General features: G+C 41.6%; 1 non-coding gene across 1 annotated transcript; it reads right to left on the bottom strand.

Moving 5' to 3' along the window:
• Positions 1 to 223: 223 nt before the first annotated feature.
• TRNAT-AGU lies at positions 224 to 297 on the bottom strand. Its single transcript has one exon. It is a non-coding gene; the product is annotated as a tRNA-Thr (tRNA).
• Between the last annotated feature and the right edge of the window lie 5,671 nt (positions 298 to 5,968).

Here is a 5,968-nt window from a genome sequence, read left to right as displayed (position 1 = left end):
CACTCATTTTGGGCAATTCCACTGTTATTCTCCTGAGATTAGAATAAATGTTCTGAACCCCTGAGTTTCCAGCATGGATTTTGCTAGTCTTTTTAAAAAAAATCCTTTTATTGAGGGCTCATACAACTCTTATCACAATCCATACATAGCATCAGTTGTGCATTTGCTGGTCTTTTTATCATGAGCATTTGGGACAGTATCTATAAAACATGCTCTTTAAAAGAGGCCCTGCTGGGATTTGAACCCAGGATCTCCTGTTTACTAGACAGGTGCTTTGACCAACTAAGCCACAGAGCCATTAACAAGAAATCACTTACTTTACATATCTTTTAAAGATAATGGAACTTTCCCATCTATATAATCTAGATCTGAAGAACATTGATTGAGGGGTTGGGAGGGGATATGGAAATATATTTAAAACAAGATTTTAAAATATCTTCCTTTACTTCCTCTGCCCTGAAGATGCTCAGCAGTAATAATCTATACTAAGAAAAGAAAACTATTTTATCCACTGGATCTTTGAAATCATTTAACCTCTTAAGAGTTATTACACCTTCATATGGAAGGTATCTTTCAGTTTCAAATCTGCATTAAGGGGTAATGGTGTGTAGTAGTCATATTGGCTAAAGCAATGAAAATTGCTGGGAGGCTAAACTGAGGGAACACGTAAGCATTTGGCAAAAATGGAGTCACTGGGACACTGCTGTTTTCTTCTCTTGATTCCAACTCATTGCACACATGTATAGTGTCTGATACACATACATATCAGAACAAACTCACTGCCGTCGAGGCAATGTTGCTCATATCAACCCTATAGGCGGAGTAGCCCTATGGTTTTCTGAGGCTGTAAATCTTTACAGCAGCGGACAGCCTCATCTTTCTCCAGTGGAGTGGCTGGTGGAGTCCAAAAGAGCAGTCCATGATTTGCTGCCGTATATGAATCTGAAAACAATACAATAGTACCAGGAAGTCGCAGTTTCCAGATAGTGAGCCTTGTGAAGCCTTTTTATTATTACTATTTAAATAAGCCTAGGAGTTCTGATGATATAGTAAGCTACGCAATGAGCAGCTGACTGCAGACAGATGATTCGAGCAGGAGAAAGATGAGGCTGTCAATCTCCGTCAAGATTTAGAGTCTCGGGGACCAAAGGGACAGTTGGAGTTGACTCACGGCGGTGAAGTGTTGTTTGTTGGGGTGTGGGGCGGGGATGGGCAGGTCCTACACACCAGTTGCGATGACCAACAAGAAGTCCGAGAGGAAGGTTCAGTGGAAAGAGAGGCTAATCAACCATATGTTTGTTCATCTTAAGGCAGCAACGCTTTAAGGGGAGAATCTGTGGAAATGAGAGATTAACATGGGAAAATGGACTTGGACTGTATCTCCAACTACAAGAGTGGTGGCCTTCCTACCATGGAATATCAGCTTTCCAGATTCCTTCCATATCGGTCAGGGAATAAGTCCCAGTCATATTTCCCTCAGTGTTAATTTCCCACATTTCCCCCTTCTGTATTAAGTTTAAGATGTCACAGAGGCAAGATGATCTCTCTTCATATCTATTAGCTTTCTATGGAAGCAGCACAAGACTGCGGACATCAAAATTATGATGATAAACAACACAGTCAGACTGGACCTTAAGCTATGTGAAATGCTTTGAACCCAAGCACACGGGCCCAAACCTTTTATGCTATCCACCAATTGTTTAATCAAATCAGAGCCAGGGGATGCCTTGAGACTGACTTTGAATGTATAGAAAATACCTTTCTTTAGCTGATCAACATCTAACAAAATGTTTCCCTTAAACCCTTGCAATGTTTTCTAATCAAATCACAATTAAATGAGGTTACATTACATAGGTAAAGGGTTACACAGAAATCAGTTACATTCCAATCACATTTTAGCATTAATTGATAAGTCCCAAATCTTCATCTTCTGGTAAAAGAGCAGTCTGTTGTAATAGTCCAGGAACTACTGTATAAAATGTTCAGTTATGATAGAGTCCCAGAGTGTTCCTTAGCATCAGCAATGGAAGAAATATCTGGGCAGGCAGTGATCACCAATCTCATGAATCTGCGAGGTCTTCTTGCCGTTTTGGGTAACTTCAGTAACAGGACAAGATCAGGTCATAGCATCAGCCTCCCTTTCTTCTGGGCCTGGCGGGCTGAAGAGAACTCCACCTATCTATCTCCTTTCTCTGTGGAAACACAAACAAATAGCCCTTCCCTTTGGGGTGTCAACAATCTGGAAACAGAATCATGGTTAAGATTGGGTTGTTTCGTCATCTCTTCATTGTCCATCTTTCTCCAAACGTGGGTGTGTCCTTCTAAGGGGAGTCCATCAGCGTTGTTCTGCAAAAACATAAATGCATAGCCCTTTCTGCAGGTGATAAATGGACCTGGATCCCAAGCAGGATTCCCGTCTTCCTGGGATTTTTCAGAATCAGCTTTCTATGTAGAAGTGAAAATGTGTTTATCTGCCCTAATTTTGTTATAAGCTTTTAGTAAGGAGGAAAAATCTTTGGTTAAAATGACTAAATGAAGTTTGTCACATTTAAGATTACTCTTCGCCCCCTTTTGTTTTAACAATGCAGATTTTAAAGCATAGCTTGAAATCTCAGTTAACTTGCTTGTGTTTGGACCAGTATAACTACCTAGCTAGAGTTCATTGTTATGTAAATTTCAGCTCTTAGCTCTCAGAATATCCAGAGAGCTGACTAATTGTGAGAACTTACCACACTCAGGATGATTTGAAAGACTGACAAAATTCTTAATGAATTTTTTCAGTTATTTTTGAACTGACTTATCAGACATTTTCCCTCAAGTTTACCAATAAGGTTACAGGCTCAATTTAGCCATATTGCCCTTCAGGCCTTTTACACTGTAGGATTTTACAATCTTGCAATATTCTGTATTGGTTAACTTCTCTCATTCCTTCCATGCCGGATTTAGTGGAAGTTAGTGGGCAGGTCTTAGGCCCTCGTGAATACCCTAAGGAAACGAGCCCATACCCAGAGTTTAAAAATCTTTTTTCTCCAATTTCTAATTCCATGTGGGGACGCTGTTGTGTCCCCACAACAGCATTCCAAAAGGCCCCTTGATTTAACATAGGGTGGTCAGACTTCTCAAGTACTCTTTCTTGATAGGTAAAATTTTAACTCTAGAAATGCAAGGAAACAAAAATTGGCTTAAGCGATCTTCCTTCTTTATAAACCATGGTATATCAGATTTTATCACTGCCCTAACTTCTTCATAATCCTGGTCAGTAACTCCAGTGACAATCTGAACACTGAGAATTTAGGTTGGCCCTTCCTAATAAACATTCTATAGTTCTTTTAGGTAGTAGACCCCAACTACCACTCTTAATCATTTCTGATTTAATAACAATTTCTGCCTTTTCTTCACACCTCTGAATAACTCCAGTATCAATTTGAATTCCTTGAGTACTTAGGTTAAGTCTTCCTGATAAAAACTGCATTACTCTTTCAAGCAGAGGCTCTTGAACTTCAGTTTTAACAAGCTGGGGGGGGAGGGGCACTCTTTAACCTTTTCTTAGCTAGTTAACTCTACAGCAATATAGGCTGAGCTCTTGCAAGTTTGGACAGGTCTGGCCTCCTGCTGTGAGATTGGGGGATACCTGTGATTGCCGCCATTCAAAGATCCTTTTGCTGGCTTTGCCTTCCTGCTCTATTGGGCAGGGCTTGGATCAAGCTCCTTTTTCTATTTCCCTGCCTGGAAGCGTTTACTAATGGAAATCCCTTTGATAAAAGCTGGATGTCCTCCTTGATTGGGCTAAGCTGAAGCAGGTCAGGGCCCGCTTCCCTGCACCTCCAGACAGCACCAGATAAGATAACTGGTGAAAGCAGATGCTCTGGGTTCAAAGAAAGCCACAAGGAGTCGACAAGCAATACTCAGAGTTTCCAGACTCCATATGCTAATTGTCACACATTCCAATGCCCCTTTAAAAACCTATACCCCCCTGCTGCTGAGCACGACTTCCCTGACCTATTGGCCTAGGTCACAGAACCTCATCTGGGAGCTTCCCCCCTAATAAAGCTATTTCTGTTTCTGTTCTCCATGGTCCTGTCAGTTATATCTGTCCGTCTCCCTGTGACTCAGCTTCACCTTTACACTAGTGGAGGAGAGTCATATGCCTGATAGGTAATGGAAGGATTGGACATCAGACTGAGGACTGGTAGCATTTCCTGTGGAACTCTGAATTGGAGGACTATTTCCTAAATTCTGTTCAAAGGGGCTCAGAGCATGCCCCACTATGCATTTTTTTTGGTTAGATGTTACTACCTAGTAAATATCCCCTATTGCTAAACCTTGAATGACAATGTTTTACTCAGTGTCTACCTCTGTCGTAGCAGGGGCAAAGTTCAGGTTCTTGGAGCCTGTCTAGTGCTCTTTCCCTGGATGATTTCCACTGTGAATCATCCTGTTCTTTTGTAATATCTACCTGCAATCTCTCTGAAAATGTCCCTCTTCTCGATATATAAAGCATTTCCCTTTAGGTCTGGTGTAATTTGCCAAGGCAGCTGCCATGAGGTTGGCCCTGTACTCATCTTTTCCTACATTCCTGCATATCCTGAGATAATCAAGGAGCATGCTCTGTTCCTTGAAAGGGTGTATCACAGATTGACATATGTTCTAGTTTTCAAATGCTAATGTAAGAATGAGATTATCTGCGGCCCACGCATCCATCACATACTTGTGGACAACATCCTGTAACGTGGATATAAAATCTATATGAGGCTCATCATTTATTTGCTTCACTGCAGTGTAATTTGGCTGCCTGCTTCCCAATGGTATTATTTTCTCCCAGGCTTTTAGGCTAACTTTGTGTACCTGTGTGAATACCTATTCAGTAAATTGTAGTTGTGACTCAACTGTGATGAAATTCTCAACCCCTAGCAGCTGATAACCCCCCATATCTATACCACCTTCCACCTTTTTGTGTGCTAGTGAAAGGGCTGTTTTTTTCTACCATATTTGATATTGCAAAAATTCTGAAGGAGAAATACATGTTTTAGTCAAGGCTCTCCAGTCAACAGGGATCCAGCATTAGGATACTGCCAGAGATCTTATAATGCTAATTATGAAAGAAGAGTCTGGGCCACAGCTAGCTTGAGGTCTTCCAGTAGCTTAAAGGGAAAGGTACTATGGTGCCATTCTTGAATCCCATGTGGGTGCTGCTCATCAGGCTGTCTGTAAATAACTCTAATAGGATAAGCCATTCTAAATTCTAAATCTCCCTCCTGCGCTATACTTTTCTCCACTTGTGAAAGCAAAGATGCCTTCCTACTTCTTGTCTCTTTGCCTCTCACTTCGGGAACCTCACCTTCTGGGCTAAATCTCTGTTTGCATTTCTTTGGCTCTAATCTCATCTCTCCCTCCAGCACTGTAGGCTTCTCTACACTATACTCTGGTGGGGGGTAGGGGTGAGGGTGGGGGAGATGCTTCTAGTCTGGTGTCTCCATCTGGTACAGGCTTAGTTTTCTCAGCTCTGTCTAAAATCTTCTCATCGGCTAGATACAAATTTTGCTTGCCTCTCACCTGATTTAAGTTTGGGTGGCATAGAGGCTTCTAACTACCCTGCTGGTTTTGTTTCTTTGTTTTATCTACCTGCAAAGGCTCCAAAACTGTTTTAATCTGCACCCACAGGGCCCAGGCCTCCATGAGTATGCTCTGTCCTTTCCTGTGGGCCTTTCTTAAGTTAATGACTACCAGGTCCCAGATCTCCATATCAAAGGTTCCTGACTTTGGAAAAACAGGATTAAATTTCTTTACCACTTGAAGAAACCCTTTCATTTTCTTATTCGTTACCACTACATTTGGTTTCTTCAAGAGGTGGCTAGGAGTGATACAATACTGTGTCTCCTTGCTCTTCGCCTGACCCATATCTCACTCAGATCAAAAACACACTCACATTTTTTCCCAATTCACCCTCTCTGTCCAATGAGGCCATAAA

The sequence above is a fragment of the Echinops telfairi genome, unplaced genomic scaffold (assembly GCF_000313985.2).
Source record: "Echinops telfairi isolate 266 unplaced genomic scaffold, ASM31398v2 ScPeMD7_5868;HRSCAF=6743_0, whole genome shotgun sequence".
Lineage (NCBI taxonomy): Eukaryota > Metazoa > Chordata > Mammalia > Afrosoricida > Tenrecidae > Echinops > Echinops telfairi.
The sequence above is the reverse complement of the archived record's forward strand: the minus strand, read 5'-3'. Positions and strand labels throughout refer to the sequence as shown.